General features: G+C 42.8%; 1 protein-coding gene across 6 annotated transcripts in view; it reads left to right on the top strand.

Moving 5' to 3' along the window:
- Window positions 1-8,091: 8,091 nt before the first annotated feature.
- Window positions 8,092-17,790, top strand: part of LOC121319500 (epidermal growth factor receptor kinase substrate 8-like) — an 88,398-nt gene continuing 78,699 nt past the window's right edge. For 5 of the 6 annotated variants that reach the window (XM_041256980.1, XM_041256984.1, XM_041256978.1 and 2 more), the window contains exons 1-2: window positions 8,092-8,145; window positions 8,305-8,407. The gene's annotated coding sequence lies outside the window, so the exon portion shown is untranslated. The remainder of the gene's footprint in view (window positions 8,146-8,304; window positions 8,408-17,790) is intronic. The other variant, XM_041256982.1, reaches the window with a different exon arrangement.

The following is a 17,790-nucleotide window of genomic DNA, read 5'->3' as shown; positions in this document are numbered from 1 at the left end:
CAGCACTGTAAAAACGAGGACCAGCAGCATTGTTATGAAAGGTAATACAATGTTATAAAATGGTTTTAAACCAGAGGGTAATTGTAATACTGCTTTACACAATTGTTCCCTTAAGAAAAGTGTTATTGTTTTTTTTAACCCTCCTATTATCCTTTGTGTCTATTTGACCAGTCAGTGGTTCGAGTGTCATGTTACAATTAATATAACTACTGTAATTCATCTTAACTTTTAAACCAGAAATTGCTAGATAATTAAACAGCAAAAGGCAGTGTGTAGTCTTTCAATTAGGCTCTCGCCTAATTCTCGCGTCAGTTTTCTGACTAGACGTGGTTTCAACCCCTCTTAAGGGACTGGCAAACGGCCATTACTCTTTTTCACTACACGAGGCCTCATATAATTGATACACTGTGTGGAGAGCTGTTGTGGTGCTGTAAGGAGACTCCACGGGCTCGACCGATTTAATCGGCCACAGCGACCAATAAAAAAATTAATAAATAAATAAACAGCTCAGGCCTAGCGCCCCTCTCGAGTCTCGGACTCTCCTACCGTGGCTGCGCTTGCCCTCGGCGACCACGGTGACTTAATCGGGTGCAAACTCCGGAATCGACCGCGGTTTTCCCACCGACTTGAGGCTGAGAAAAACAGTGCCTACCCGGCCCCGATTGACCCGGCACCGGTGTAAACATCTTTGGTGCCACCTACAGCCTGGCACCGACCGTGTCTACCATCGGCACCAACATGGGAACAAGGCACCGATTAACTCGGCACAAGGGACTATCTTCAGAGCCATCTACAGCCCGGCGCTGACCGTGCTACACAGCAGCACTGACCTCGGTGCTGATTGACTCGCCACTGACCACTCGGCACCGACAGTGCTCGCCTCGACGCCGATCCCTGCACCGACTGATTCGGCACCGGTGAATTGCTTGGAAGCGTCTACAGCCGGCACCGAACGCGCTGCTATTGTCAATGAGCACAGCAGCAAAGCCATGTCGGTCCAGTCGACTGGGTCCTCTGCTGGGTTCCACCAGTGTGACCAGTGCGACCAGTGCGCGGCGAAGCTGCCCAGGCAGGACGAGCACCGATCCTGCGCCAGATGCAGGGCCAGAACACACTCCCAAAGTACTGACAGGTGAGCTGGACTGCTCTCCATGTAGGAAGTTCTCGAGGAGAACTAAGCGATGGAGAGCAGCCCTATCCCCAGCAGAGTCTCTCTCCTCAAGCCATGGGAGAATGAGATCAGTGGTCCAAGAGCCTCCACAGAGGTCGTCCAGGACTCCCCCTGCTACAGTGACCAGGGAACTCTCCCACACAACTGGGTCACCCTCCCCTTCTCCACCAACGGTACAGAGGCGCAGACACCTCCCAGGGGAGGCGAGATGGTCACCGCCAAGGCAGTACCGTTCTAGGGATTTGGACTTCCTGGATTTGGTGCGCTCCTCCTGGGGCAACCCAGCATCTGCACCCTCAGCCTCCAGAACAGCAGAGTCTCTGCTTCTTACTGCAGAAGCCCAAGAAGCAGGCCTAGGTACATTCCCCACTATCGGGGACACGATCACGGTATTGGTGCAAGGTTCCATCTTCACCAAGGGGGATAAGGACCCAACCTGCCCATCCAAGCATATCTGTGCTTTGCCTTTCAAGGCAACGCGTATGAATTCTGCATGCTGCCATTTGGCCTCTCGCTGGCGCCCCACACATTTTCAAAGCGCATGGATGCAGCACTGGCTCCACTCAGGCTGTGGGGTATTCAGATCCTAAACTATCTGGACGATTGGTTAGTTTGCGCAGAGGCGCACACAAAACAGGTTGTAGATCATGTGGCTCCGTCCCGGCAATCTGCGCTTTGGATCTCCCCCCAGATCCCCTCAAAGAAGGGAAGTGATCACTACAGATGCCTCCAGCCTGGGCTGGGGAGCGGTCTGGAATGGGAGAGGAATAAGAGGCCAGTGGAAGGGATATTGCCAGCAAGCGCACATAAATGCACAATAGCTGCAAGTAGTGAGCCTGGCATTATCCCATTTTCACCAGCAATTAGCGCACAAACATGTGCTAGTCCAGACGGACAATACAACAGTGTTAGCCTACATAAATCACTAATGCGGCCTGTGCTCACCGGGCCTTCACCATGCATTGCACAGACTCCTGTCCTGGACGCACAGAAACTTGCGTTCCATCAGGGTGGCTCACCTCCCCGGTGTGGACAACAAGGCAGCAGATCTCTTGTCCAGAAGAGCTCCAGACACCTCGGAGTGGAGGCTGCATCCTCAAGTGATGAAGCAGATTTGAGAGAGGTTTCGACCGGCATGAGTTGACCTCTTTGCCACAGCCAAGCCCACTCACTGTCACCTATGGTTCTCCATGGAGAGAGACACGCTAGCTCACCCCTGGCCACAGGGGCTATTGTATGCATTTCCTCCGCTACCATTGTTACCCCTGACACTAGAGAGGATCAGGGTGGAGAGAGCACAGGTTTTGCTGGTTGCACACAGATGGATGAGACGCCCCTGGATTGCTCTCCTCGCCGAGATGTTGTCGGATCAGCCGTGGCAGCTCCCGCTGTGCAAGGACCTCCTGAGCCAAGCGGAGGGGCTATTATGGCACCCGAACCCAGCCCAGCTCCAACTCTGGGTCTGGCCGTTGAACGGAGCTGTCTATTCAGACAAGGTTTGCCAGATGCAGTAGTAGAAACACTACAGTCTGCTAGGGCGCCGAGCACTAGAGCCCAGTACTCCTATAAATGCAAAGTTTTCCAAGACCGGTGCCTTCCCGAAGGTCACGGTCCTGTGACTTGCCTGATTGAGACGATATTAACCTTCTTACAACACTTGTTTGACGCAGGAAAATCAGCGTCCTCTTTGAAGGTATACCTGGCAGCAATATCAGTGTGCTGTGACAAAATTGACTCGGTGTCCCCTGGGGCACATTTCCTGGCAGTGCAGTTTCTTAAAGGGGCTCGGAGGCTTCATCCTCCCATGAAAAGTATGGTCCCCAAGTGGGATCTAGAACTGGTACTGCGAGTCCTTATGGGTCCCCCATTTGAGCATTGTTTCATTTAAAGTGGCATTTTTAATAGCCATTATGTCTGCCAGATGAGTAAGTGAGCTCCAAGCGCTGTCCATCGATGACACATGTATGGCTTTCACTGGGAATGACTCGCGGGTAACATTAAGAACAAATCCATCCTTTTTGCCAAAGGTGGTATCCTTATTCCATATTAACCAATCAGTGGTTTTGGAAACTTTCAGACCTCCCCCGCACCAGCTATTTGTCTGCTATGGGTCCCGCTGTAGAGGTCAGGCCCTATCGAAGCAATGTCTAGCGCACTGGATGACAGATGCAATACGATTGGCGTATGAACAGACTCCCTGTTACCGGGGGACATTACAGCCCATTCTACCAGGAGCCAGACAACTTCGTGGGCTTTCCTTCATGGCGCCTCCTTGGATGAGTTATGCAATGCTGCTACATGGACAGGTAGTCAGACATTTATGCGTTTTTACCGTCTTGATGTTACAAACTGAACGATACCCTCTCTGGGCTCTAGAGTGTTGCAGGCGGCATACCCTTAGGCATCATGTGGGCTCTGAGGCTATCGCCGTGAGGCTGTACTGTTGGTAATCTGGAGCCACGACAGCTTTGGTCCAGCTTTCCCATGCGGTAATGGTTGTCATTCGAATTGAAAGGGAACGTTAGGTTTTTACCATAACCCTGGTTCCCTGAAAGAGAATGTCAACCATTACCCTTTGAGGTCATGTCCCCAGCTGACCTCTGTTTTTGAAAGAAAATGGAGATGTGCTACTGTGAGGATGTCCCTTTTCAACAGGAGATGGGAGGGACTTCCACCTCACAGCAGGGCCCTGATAGGGCAGCTTTTTTATATATGCTCAGTGATTGACGGTCAGAGAGGCTCTTCCCATTCGGTAATGGTTGTCTTTCTTTTTCAGGGAACCAGGGTTAGGTAATAACCTAACATTTGCTTTGCTGTTTAGTGAAGCCGCTGCTGAGCTGAGCAGTTACACAATTCGAACTCCAGTTACAATTCAAACTGACCAGAACTCCGTAACCACGGTGACAATGAATTTGAATCAGCTGGTTTATAGAAAGGTCAAGTTAGGAAACTTCACCTGGAACATTCTAAAAAAAAAATGTTGGCCGTTACTTTGGGTCAAACTCTTTTATGTATGTATATTAGACATGTGTTGTTGCCCACAAACTGGCCAATGGTCACGCTCAACAGTCTGACATTTTTTCAAGCCAGAGGTAACAGTTTTGCACTAGTAGGCTCAAGTTCAGTCAATATTTGTATAATCAGTTGAAAAAAAACCAAAAACAAAACACAGTCCTAAACGGATAATATCCAGGAATGTTTATTTGTTGCGTATAAAAATATAATAAATGCTAGAAACATGGACACGCACGGTATGCACAGCTCTACTGTTTTGCTATTTTGACCGCTGTCTGGTTGGAGCCGCAGGAGTTGCTGGGCGGGGCCTCTCTGCTGATTTCAGGGTCACTCCTCTTGCGCTCCAGCGGTGTGAAGCTCTCCCTTAACTCTACGCGCCCGTCTGGGTGAAACACTTCTTTCAGCATGGGGCAGCTGAGCGCCTCCCACAGCCTGTGCTTGATCTGCCGGCCCAGCTCCAGGCTGTACCCCCCAGGGCTCCCTGAGGAGTTCTTCAGCATGGGCTCCACGACGGAGCTGTAGACCCTGCGATACTCCACCACGCTGCGCCCATGGATCCGGAGAGCTTTCGCTTCATGTCTCCGGGGGTTTGTCGAGCTCAGGGCTTCCTCTCTGGGACTGAGGTCTGGAATGATGACAGCATTTCTGATGTAGTGTTTCTGTAGGCCAGTCTCTCGCTCCTGCTCCTTCTGCTCCACTTCCTTCCTGCACTTATCCTCCACCTGCGACAAAGAGACACAGCACTGGTTATTTCCAACACTAGGGGGCACCCTTAACTTCAAGCTTTGCTAGCTCTGCTCCATTAAAACATATTATAATGACATTGCCTTTTTTTTCTAATGTCTCCGTAAAAGGTAATGACATCTTGGGAAAGTTGACCATGGCAAAGCATAGGTAAGCATTGTAAAGAATTAATGAGGTATGGTAAAGCATATTAATAAACATGGCAAACCAGGGTAAGCCATGAGAAAAGCATTGTAAAACTGCAAAAATACCAAGGTAAACAAAAACCCTACTTTGTATCAGATTTTATCCATTTGAAATACTATTATCTGCCGTTCACTCAATCTGCTAGTTACCTCTAAGTAGCTGTCAATCAGGTGTTATAAACATACCAAGCAGTTCTTGAGCTAAAACTGGGACATCCAGTTGAAGTAACTTAAAAAAAAATGGATGGTGAGTAAGTAGATTCAAGAAAATGCACAGAGTCTTTTTCTTCAATCGGTTGTTGGGTTTATTGAAATATGCAGGGAGTCCGGTCCCAGGTACAGGACAAACAGAATACTCATCATTACAATGTTTGCATGACATTAAATACCCTTCTGTATAGATGGTCCACCTCCTCTTTCTCTGACACTTAACCAATAGCAAAGGTACAACACATTATTCTGTTACCGTATATTTAATTTATTGTGTGTGTGTGCGCGCGCGCGTGTGTGTGTGTGTGTGTGTGTGTGTGTGTGTGTGTCTGTGTGCGTAGTCTAGTGTGACGACCTCTGACGACCCATTCTTCAGACCCCTGGTGCCCAAGGGGTCCATACATCTGCTTTTTGTTATCTTCTTGAGACCCTTTGATTCCAGTGGCATTATATCTTTGGATCTCTCTGAGAACCTTTTGGTCCGCCAGTCCCTGGGAGCCTTTTAACCCCTTTATGCATTGTATTCCAAAAGTCTTAGAGCCTGGCTGATAACAGCATTGTTATCTTGTTAGCTTGCAGTCAATGCTGGGCAAGAAGCTTGTAGACGCAACGTCTCTATCAATTGTTAGCAGTACATGCAATTTGAACCAAACAGTCTGCTACCTGCGATATTAGTCTCCAGAAAAGAACACCAGTATAGCTCTGCCAGTCCACATGCGTAGTAAACTGCTAATCAATTCTCGATCCATGTTTTCCAACACCAGTACGTACCTCTATAGACACTGGGATGGAGGGTGAGTCTCCCGCCTCCTCTAGAGCAACCCCCCCTCGACTGTCCCAGGACACCGAGAGCTGGCTGCAGATTTGGGGAGCTGCCCTGGCCCGGTCCCCCTCCTCTCCATGCTGCCAGAAGCGTTCTTTCTGAAACACAAACTGTGCAGCTTCAGATAATTAGAACCCTCACAATAAATACGGGGCTAGATACTCAAAGCTATCTTCCCCAAATAGCCATTAACCCAATTTTTGCCTGAAAGGAAGAAGAAAAATTCTAAAAGAAACCGCTTAAGACTACTGCAAGTTTCCAAGATAAAAGTCTTGAGCTGAAAGCAAAATGAACATCCAAGTCATTACAATCATACAAGCTAACAAAATACCAAATGCATCTTCAGTACTTTAAACATTAAACTTTGTAAGAGAAGACTTCCCTAAAATGCTTTCTAAGATGTCTTAAAATGCTGTCATGATATCTTTCTAGTTAATTGTTTCCTTTCTAAAGATATTTATTTGTACATCGCTAACACAAGCTGTGTTTATGTAACTCAATATTGTATCAAATGTATTAATTTATTTTGTTTAGTGAAGAATTTGTTTAAGTGTATATAAGTGTTAAACCACCTACTGTCTCCATTATTTCTTGTTTTTACTGGTAAACAATTTAAAGCTGCTGTCCTCTCCCCTGCTATCGATGGGAATGATGTTAATGTGTATACCAGTTGCTGAAAACCAGCATTAAAACTCTAGAACACAGTGATGCAACCAACAGTCTAGAATATGTTAATAATGGGGAGTCTTTGAAATATGAAATATTTACAACAGTGTCATCGACACATAGTCTAAGCCCCATCACAGACTTAACAGCACTCAAAAAACCACAGCATTTGTTTGTATTTACAGTATCACATGGTTTCTCAAGTCCCATTAGCAAAGAAGCCAGTTTTTATAATTCGTATCATCTGCTGTTTTGTAAATAAATGAGGTGTGTCACTGTTACCATATTTCATAACTTTCTCTATGGTTAACACTGTATATCCTAAACAAAGGGAATTTTAAACCTCAATGCTAAACTAAGCTCTAAGATCATCTAATCTTACAATATGCTTGCTTGAAGTATTTTTCTATTCTATGTATCATTTAAGGTATATTCATCTCAATATTAAAGCACTGCTGTATTTCTGAAAGTGGAATACATCATGTTTAATTAAACAGTGTTCCTGTTTTGTGTTCATTGTAGTTTTGCTAGCCTGTGCTCGCACCTGGAATTGCAGTGAACATCTTTAATGAGGTGAGGTCTGGGCCCCTGTACTTTAACCCACTTTGGGGAATGTACACAAACAGGACTGTCAACAAGACCTGAATTTACATTTACTACTGGTGACCTTGCTGACCAGCAAGACTCGTGAATGGAATGGAATAGACATTTACCAGTTTATCAGAAAATAAGAACATAAGAAAGTTTACAAACGAGAGGAGGCCATTCAGCCCATCTTGCTTGTTTCGTTGTTAGTAGTTTATTGATCCAAGAATCTCATCAAGCAGCTTCTTGAAGGATCCCAGGGTGTAAGTTTCAACAACAGCCTGTTCTAAATGAATGTTCGTTTGGAACCTGATGAATTTTGTTAGGTTAGAAAATTATAAACAGGCACATTGTTTTTGTCACAAGGAACAGTGTAATTGACCAGCCTCAGTATATATTTAACAGTATATAACCCTTGAGATGTACATCTCATTTACAAGAGGGTCCTGGTAGGAGAAGGCAACAAAGAAATAATATTTAAAAAGCAATGGCAAAAGTAGACAAATCATTCAAACAGGACCAAAACACTTATAAACAGTCACAAAATAAAAGCGTACAAAAAAAAGAACAATTCCAACGTACGTGATCCTGTACGGAGTCAGTGTTCCTACTTGGCAGATTTCAAAATAAAGGGGGTTGTGAAGCGGTAGACAGAGTGTAGAGGGCGCTATTGTCTACAGAGAAACAGGAGAGGCGAGGTGGGCCATTTGGAAAAACGAGCCGAGAGAGAGAGAGAACCATCGAAGGTAGTGTACACGGGTTAATTGTACATGCTTATTTGCTTTCATATACTTTACCTGTTTCCTCAAATTATTAGCAAGTTTGTTTAGTTTAGCAAGACGGCTAATTTTCGTGGTGGCGGTGGATATAGAACTGGTGATAAACTGTTGTTTGGTTTGATCTAGGTTTGCGGTTCAATGCATGTTTTCTTCATGCAAAAAATGACTCGTGCCATACCGTAACCGCAGGAAGAAAAGTGGTGTGTTTGTTGTTCAACGAGCGGCTTAGGTAAGTTGTTTTGTTTTTGTTTTTAATGGCGTAGTTTGTGTCATTGCTTTGACTGTTAAGTTACTATTTTATGATTATACAGTGTGTGTGTTATATAATTTTAAGTAGAATGAACACCATGTTAATAGAATGGCATAAGCACACAGAATACCATTGAAACGTCTTAAACTTTTATTTCTGCAACGTAGAGGCATTGAGAAATGGATTAGCTATTTGTGTTAAGACAATATCAAGGCGTTACAACAACAACAACAACAGGCTAACGTTGTTTTATCTCGGTGTTATTCTATAAATAAGCACACTTGAACGGAAGCCACTGTGACTGATGCAGCTTTACAATTCTTAACAGAATATCAGGTTAGGCTTTCACGACATTTCACTGATGTTTACGGGCTGCGACTAGTCTAGGGTTATTAATATTACAACCGTGCGCTCTAAATAAGAATTATTCTTATGTGCAGATATCTTTTAAAACTTATATATATATATATATATATATATATATATATATATATATATATATATATATATATAATACTTTGTTTAAAAGTGTTCCTCTGGGGTTGTTTTCACCTGCATTGTAATGTGCTAGGTTCTAAGTGCCACACCTGTGTGTTCACGATACTGACAGTGCAGTACACTGGTGGGTTACGGCTTAGCATCTACGGTTACCATAACAGCCTTAATACAACAGCTCCCTTTCACTTCATGCAACCCCGACATTTAATCATATAAAAGACGTTTTAAATTAATTAAAACCGGTATTCAGAAAAAGAAAAAACAACATTAATTTAGACTAATTGCATGCAGTGGTTTCTCGAGATGTTAGTTCTTTGTGTCGAATGGGAACCCCTGCCTGGTACTGAGAGAATAATAACCCAATTAACAAAATGAACTGTACGTTTTGACAGTCCTGCTGTTTCATCCAGGCTTTTAAAATGTACCCGCGCATCTGTGTGTAGGCTACTGTACAGTATATTGCATGGAGTTCTTTGTTACAGATGAGATTAAATTGAATGCGTGATTACTCGTCAAATAATGGTGTGTCGTTATTTATTTGTTGGGGTATTGATTACGTTGGACGTTTTTTGAGATGTGGGCTGACTTGTGTTGTAAAGAAGAGCATGGTTTGTTTGTGAATGTGATGATATGTGTTATATGCACTGCATGGGCTCTTTATTGTTTGAATGTGTAGGAGGAGGCTTGTTGTCAGTACAATTAGGTAAGCAGATGTTTCCCATTTTGGTGGTATTAAAATGAGTTTCTGTATATTTATGGGGGTTGTAACCAATGTTGAAAATGCAAGTTCTTTGTGTCTGTGTTTTTGTAAAAACCTTTTCAGTAACCCCTTGTGGCAAAGTGCTTTATTGTGTACAGGTGCAGAGGTGATGCAGTGCAGGAATAAAACAGACAGATTGTAATCCGGTATGGAAAAATGCTTTCTTTATTTTATAGTCCAGGTCTGGTGACCAAAACAATGATCCCCCAGCAATACACAGCAATGTGTAATGCATGAGGTAAATAATAACAGGTTTGCAGTCCCAAACAATAAACACAGGTATCCCTCCCACAATGTACAAACACGGTCACCAGCCCTGGCTGAGTGCTGTAGTGCTCTTGGTGGGTGATACATTTTAATGCGTGACAATAGTGTAGTGCTGTACCGGGATTTTATGCTGGCCCTTAGCGACAGCTCCGGAACGTGTTAGCCGTCTATGAACACGCAAGTAAAAGTTAGACAAGACAAACAAACACTCGCAATACTCTCACAATTACTGCACGGGTCCTTCGGCGTTATATCGTAACCAGAGTGAAGGAAGAGATTACGATTCTCCGTCCCACTTCTGTGATGTCACACTTGACCCCTTGGTAAACGCCTTTACAATCTGCGGCCGCTACATTGTTCCCCTTTCGGTCGATATTTTCTTGCAATGGACTCTCCACTTCTTCCAGACTGACCGACTTCCCAACTAAGGGAAAGAACTGTCAGGCCAGCCCGTCCAAAGAACTCTGTCCTCGCTGCTTAGCGCCCTCACAGGTCGGGAGGGACATTTACAATCAAGACTCATTGTATTTCTATCACACTCCTTTTTCTGTTTCTGAATCAAAGCTTGAGGCTGTGAGGGTACAGTAGTCAGAATAGACAGGGATGGGAAGAAGACTCCTATTGCATAGCAGTTTCACCCATACCAGGTTCTACTACCAGCTTGATTAGCCACAGTGTGTAAAGTGAACAAGCACAGTGGTGTCTTACTAAACTTCTAGTAAAACCAGGAATGGATCAAACTGCTATGCAGTGGGAGACTCATTTCCATCACTGATATAAGAGCGGATCAGCCATTTTGTTCCAAGTCCTGCTGCTGTAAAGCAAGCGGCTAGTCTTTCTGTGTGGTGCACAGAGCCCACCATGTATCTGAGTGCAGTGATCATTACCCCACAGGTAGACGCCTTCTAAAAGCTAACAGGACTTTAGGAGGTTGAAACTCAATTTAAACTGCAACAACCATGGAAATAAGACAACCCATTACATAGCAGTTAATGTTTTACCAGGGTAGTCTATGACACTGCTTTGTACGGTTTTTTTTTGTTTTGTTTTGTTTTGTTTTTTGTCTGTTGACTCCACTAAAGCACAATTTGGCCTTTTCGAAGCCGTTAACAAAATGAGGTACTTTTGAGTGAGTTCAACGAGGCAGTATATGACAGCTGAAAGTTGTAGTCTGTTTGTTTTACAAAGTAAGGTAACATCTACAGATTCCCAATCCCAGCTTCTTTGAAGGAATTAGAGGCTGGTAATCATTGAGGACTAATCACATATTCCTCCTCAACAGTTCAAACACATTGTACACTGGTCCTGTTGAGTCAGTGCTGTGTTTGCGGCCTGCAGTAGACCACTACCCTATCGACAGCCCGTGTAGTTTTACCAGTAAGCTGTGCTGAATCGGAGTGAACTGAGGAAGTTATACAAAAACCGTGATAGCTGCACTTTTTGAAAAGCATTTACGTTTGGCTTGAACTCCTTTGCTTTCCCAAGGTAGGAACATGAAGGACGGTAACTGCAAGGATGGTTGTGTGAAAATGCAACACAGTGTGTCGGGCATGCTATGGGTGTGTGGCAAAGTGCCCTGTCCTTGGGCTATGTATTTGTGTTTTGTGTTGTATGTAGTTTGTTAATGTTGGTGTATAGTCATTGGTACACGGGATATAAATGGGTCTGTGTAACACAAGTGATTTAAAATATATTTGTGTTTAGGAACAAAGATTGCACATCACTCCACGTGGAGATTAAAAAGTATATAGTGTGTGGACATGGGAGTGCACTAATTGAATTCACGTGCAGTTGTACCGCGACTCCAATTGAATGATTGATTAGCAATCGAGTCTCGGTACAGTTGCATAAAAGCATGCATGTTTCACTCACTCGGGGTTGAGTGTTCGGTGTGTTGGGAATGGGTGAGAAGATTTATATTATATACAATTACAATTGCTATTGCGTGCTGGCAGTGCCAGCACGGTACTTGTGTTCTGTTCATCCACCGTTTGTCTATCTGTCTTTGTTTTGGCCCTTGCGCTGTTTATTTTGTAATAGGGTTTGTGTTTTGTTCAACCTTTTATTTTCTGTATTTAATAAATACGCGCAATAGCACGTTTCATTCACCGTTTCACCTCGCAGTGCTTTCTGTTCCTTTCTGGTATGACGTCACCACTAAAGCCAGCTTGTTCACCGGGTGTAATTCAGCTTTCTTCATCTTCTTTCATATGCTCTTTTTTAATAACTTTTTTCAAATAAGCCCTTTTGCATAGTTTTTGACTTCAACTGAATCGGCAACTCAGCAAGAACAGTAAACGCTCTGCACTCTGTAAAGACGCTGCTCTAAAGTAGACAAGTCTATAGTGGGTTAATTGAAGTTCTCCATCAATTTCACCCTGACGGAAATCAAGAGACAGAAACCTTTCTACCTGATGTTGCTACTGAGCAGCCTGCTCACCCCTTCAGAGGTAGTTCAAATGGTTTCTTTGAGTATCACAAGGTTGACAAGATTCAACCTGACAGTAAATTTGAAACCCTGTTTCATGCACCAATTTGCAAAAAATTAGAAAGTGGGCATCATTTTTATTTGTGGGACACATGTCTCTTGTACCTTAATGGGTTAAAACCTGCAGTTTATGTAACAATCTAAGTTGACTGTGTAAATAAGTGAGTGATGTGCTATTTATAAGTAAGAAGCCTATTGGTGTTCTTTCCTGTAAAGTATTTCAGACCCTGATGTCAAGTGCTTCTTTCCATCCCTGGGGGGTTACTGTTGAAACAGTTTGCTTAGCAATACTGTGAGAAATCTTCCTAGCCTCTGTGCTCAGAGTTACTTATTCAAGTTGAGGTTTGAGTTAGAGACCAGGTGTTTACTAAAGCATCTATTTTTTCTTTCATGCAAAGCATGTTGTGTGCACCTGTGCAATAATTAATTTTGCCCTTGCATTATAAACTTTCACTGTTAATTTGGCATAGTGAACATAGTGTCCAGTAGTATTTTATTCCAACCTCCTTTAACACACACTTACATTAGCGATCTATTGAATAGCATAGTATTTATTATCTCTTGTAGCGATGGGGATGGGCTCTGCACCATTTCAGTCAGTCTTCATATTTGCAGTGTTATATAACTGTGTCCTTGACCGTCAAGCCAGTATAGCGCCAGGATTAGCATAATGTAACTTTGTCTGGATGATGGCGGACAGCCACTTTTTGAGTTTCTGACTTTTTGAATTGGGTACATTAGATTTGTTTTATTATGATTCTACAGGGGTGGCGTGGTGGTTAGCGGTGCTAGCTCACAGCGCCAGGGTCCTAGGTTCAATTCCGGCCTAGGGGTCTGTCTGTGTGGAGTTAGCATGTTCTCCCTGTGTTCGCGTGGATTTTCTCCGGGTACTCTGGTTTCCTCCCACAGTCCAAATACATGCTGTTCAGGTTGATTGGCCGCTCTAAATCGCCCTGTGTGTGTGTGGTGCCCTGCAATAGACTGGCGTCCCATCCAGGGTATAGTCCTGCCTTGTACCCTGTGCCTGCCGGGTTAGACTCCAGCTCACCAGGACCCTGTAAAGGATTAAGCGCTTAATGATAATCGATGGATGATTCTACAGAAATAAATGGATCAGTTTTGCTTTCTTTAGTAAGAAAATACTGTGAACATCAGCTTGATATCCAATATAAAACGTCATTAAAAATCCCCCATTTGGGGGCCATTTCTACGCATTCCAGTGAATATCGTCGGCTGGTCGAAATGGAAAAGGTTTGGCAATTGCTGCATGATGAGCGTGCCACAGGGTATACTTTGTTTTTGCTCAAGAGCCAGTTTAAAATATTGGCCCGCACTACCTAAAGAAGTACAGCTGCCCCAGGAGACATGGCTAAACTGTTTACAGCTGTCTTTTAATTAACCAGACTTGGTGATGTTGGAATCTGCAGAGATTTGCGTTTCTTGGCTGAATCTGTGGCTGATGAGGATGGAAGTAAGTCTTCCCTCCAGCCTTGTGTCTGATTTCTGCCCTTTTTTTATTGTTTTCTGTTTCTGCACAGACTCTTTTTTTGTTGCAGTATTCAAACCCAGCCGACCCCTTTGTCCTGCTTCCTGTCTGTGAGGGCAGGGCTCGTTTTTCTGGCTGCTAATGCTCATTCTGTTTCTAGACTAAACCGGTTCCACAAACTCCTGCTGAGCTCAGTTCAGTGAGGGAATGCACACAGTGCTGATGAAATCCAATCTTACCCAGTTTAGTCTAGCCTGGCGGTCACCTTAAGTAAATGTTCATGTACAGTATGTTGGAATTGTTTGACCCTTAAAGGAGAGAACCAATTGTGATTACTTGACCCCATCACTTGCAATGTGAACAGTTTTAATTTTGTATTTAAAAAAATTAATTTAGTTAGTCTAGTAAAAGGTGTCACATCTCCTTCTCTTTGCTATTGTCTCTGGGCTGAAATGGCTACCATTTTGTCTGCCAACAATTGTGTACATGTAATTTATGAAAAAGCGAGTAATTAGCAAGGCTCTAAAACCCTTTATTAGCAATGTTAATGTCAGAGCCCCACTTTCCTGTTTACTGCTCTTTTGAGTAGTAAACAACTTCCCAATGTTTCTGCATGTTTAACACACCTTTGTCAAAGGAAAGTCTGTTTGAAAACAAACAGGAGGTACTTCTAGGCTTTTGATGCCATGGTAACTACACTCACTTATTTCTATTTAAATATATTAATGTGTTTGTGATATTGTTTACTATACAGTCAATGATTTCTGTTTAAACATTGACATCTTGGTATTATTGTCCCTTATTCTGTATTGTGTGTGTATGTAGGTCTATCTATTATATAGATCTAGCAATTATATGTCTATATCTCCTATCTATCATATATATATATAGTAAACAGATTGGCCGTTATTCGGGTTCGTGCCCCTTTAAGAATGTGACCCAGAAATAAAAACTTGATTTTTATTACACTTTTGCGCACTTTTAGTCAAAAAAATAAATCAAACAAACAAAAAACAAACAAGCACCTAGCTCCCTCAGAGCACTCACTAAACATATGCAGGCCCCTGACTGACACGCAGGACAGCTAAGCTGTTTACCTGACACATAACATGAAAATAAACAGCAACAGTTTTTTATAAAAACAAAACGTAGGTTTATACCTCATTATAACACCTCGAGCTCCTCACTCTACAGCCACACTGACCTGAGCAAACTGTCTGGTTTCCTTAAATACCCTGCACCTGTCTCTAATTTACAACAATAGCCAGGTGCAGGGGATAATTAACAATAAAATCATTAAACAAAATCAATCAACTTAAACAAAATGTACATTTTCACATTTTTTTAGGCAGGGAGGAATATCTCTCTGCCCCTGCCATCTTACAATATATATATACCTTGATATAAAGGGGGGAGGGGGATGGGATAATGTTGCATATAATAAGAAGCTGTGAGTGTGCATACTTGGCCCATATAAAACAATATGAAAGGCCACACAAATAAACCATTCTGTATTCCTTAGGAAATACCTTGCATGGTTACCTCAACTCTTCCTCTTCTATGTATCTCAGAAAGTAAGAAGCTGCACTGTACATTGCATTCATAGTAGTAAATACTTAACGTGTCAATCTCAGGTTTCATATAGGCAGTGATGGGAATAAAGACTTCTATTGCATAGCAGTTTCACCCATTCCAGGTTTTTATACAAGCTTGGTTAGCCACCATGTATGTGTAACTAGCTCAGACTTGTCTTATTAGACTCCTAGTAAAACCAGGAATGAATCAAACTGCTATACAATAGAAGCCTTCTTTGCATTCCTGATATGTTTGGTAACACTTCAAAATAATGGCTGCAAATTCAGAATTGATTCTGTATGCATTTATGCATGAATGAACATTTCTCCCGGTCCCCTGGAGGGCGAGTAAGAGGGTACGGATGGAGCGGAAAGGTGAACCGAAATGTTTTTAAATCATGATGAATTAACAGGGCTGAATTCAAAATAAATTTTCAGAACTCCGTGGAAGTGCGTAAGGTGTATTCGGGTAGTATTCCTTTTCAAGTGTTACCGAATGATTGTCTGTCGCACTGATTTCACGGAGCTCTTTGTAATGACTGGACCTGGCTACACTGCTGTGCTCTTGTGTCTGCTTTGCTACTTCTCCTCCAGTGCTGTCCATGGTGGAAGGGTCACTCGAGTTCATGCTTGTCTACGAGGTGCCCCTAGTCCCTTGTGGTGTGAAGGACTGGCAGTAACACTCCAGTGCTAAGGGACACTTGCTGAGCCGATTCAAATGAAGTGGCACATTCCTCAATGGAGGTAATGCTTCCCCTGGGGAGCAGTTTATTAGAAAAATATATTCACAGTTATTGCAGAGCTGCTGAGTTCTAACCTATATTTTACTTTCAAGGGGGTTTATACAGCAGAGAGTGGTGGGTTCCTTTTAGCAGAGGTTAAAATGAATTGGACAGACACGTGAACAGTAGTGCTGCATGAACCCATTATTCAGTTATTTGGATAAAGCTCTTCCCGGAAACCAGACACTGACAATCAGGGGAGGGTCCCTGCTGATCAAGCTGATTTATCATTCGGAGTGAAACAGGGGAAGAAACAGCTGCTGGGGTTTGTGATTGCTGCTTTTCTTAGACTCTGTGGAAAATGGTGATCCACACAAACCCAAGCAGCTGTTTCTTCACTTGTTTCACTTGAATCAACACTAATGACCCTCACCTGTGAAGATCTTGATCTGAGTAATTGAACAATCTGTTTGTGCTGCTCTAGTGAACAGACTGACATGCAGATAAACAGACTGATGTCGTCTCTCCTGTGATCAGTTGCCTGGGACATGCATGTTGATAATTAGCATTATCAATTAAAGGTGAATTTGGCTAGATTAGGGTGTTGAAGTGGTCTGACAGTGATGGATGTCTGCATCTCTTCAGTATCATCACTCCATTACTCGGCAATGCTGAGAGAGTTTAGCTTGTCATTCGCTACCACACAGGCCTACTTTTCCTGCCCTTGGTATCTATTTCCAGTAGTTTCATGTATTGCAGCCTGTAACTCCTGCTAGCATAATGAGAAACAAAATATCACAAGATATTTTACACTGTCATTGGACTAGCATTTAAGTTCTGGAAATTTTGAAATTGCTCTTTTCTGTACAAGGGGACATTTCATGTGTTTGATGTTTTCACATTATGTTTTTATTTTGTATGATGATTTACTGGTGAAAAATATAATGTTTATAAACGGTGGACATAAAAAAAAGAAATATGCTACAATTTAGCATTTATTGTTTTTCAGGAAAGCATTTCAATATTTAGGAGCATTTGTTATATGGAGAAAGTGATCAGTTTTGAATGGGACATCGCTATTTTTTCTGCTTTAATAAATTTGTTTCATTGTGAAATATCTTGGAATACCTTTTTTTAGATCGTGAAATAAGCATTTTTTCACAGTGAAAATGCAGCCCTAACTATATGATTTAACTTGGAATATCCTTTAACACCCTTTTCTGATGATTCAGCCAGTTAAGGGTTAATAGACTACAACACAAATGACATTTAGAGGGAGACTGTTCTGTGTCATCCTCCCCATGTTTATTTCTTAATACTGAAGTCTAATCTAACAACAGCACAGACAGCAATTCATAAACACAGTCCTGTCTCATCTTGCAGTGCGTCATCCTGCAATCATTAAAGTATATTATAATTCACGTCCTCATTGGAACCTACCACAATAGCAGCCACTTCTGATGTGGCTGAGTTCATACAGGTCTCCCACTCGAAATGTGAACAAAGCATTCGAAACATTTAAATCACAACAGAATCTACGTAAACAGATTCAATATGTTAATATCAG

Source organism: Polyodon spathula, chromosome 8, assembly GCF_017654505.1.
Source record: "Polyodon spathula isolate WHYD16114869_AA chromosome 8, ASM1765450v1, whole genome shotgun sequence".
Lineage (NCBI taxonomy): Eukaryota > Metazoa > Chordata > Actinopteri > Acipenseriformes > Polyodontidae > Polyodon > Polyodon spathula.
This window is presented reverse-complemented; position numbering and strand designations above follow the sequence as displayed.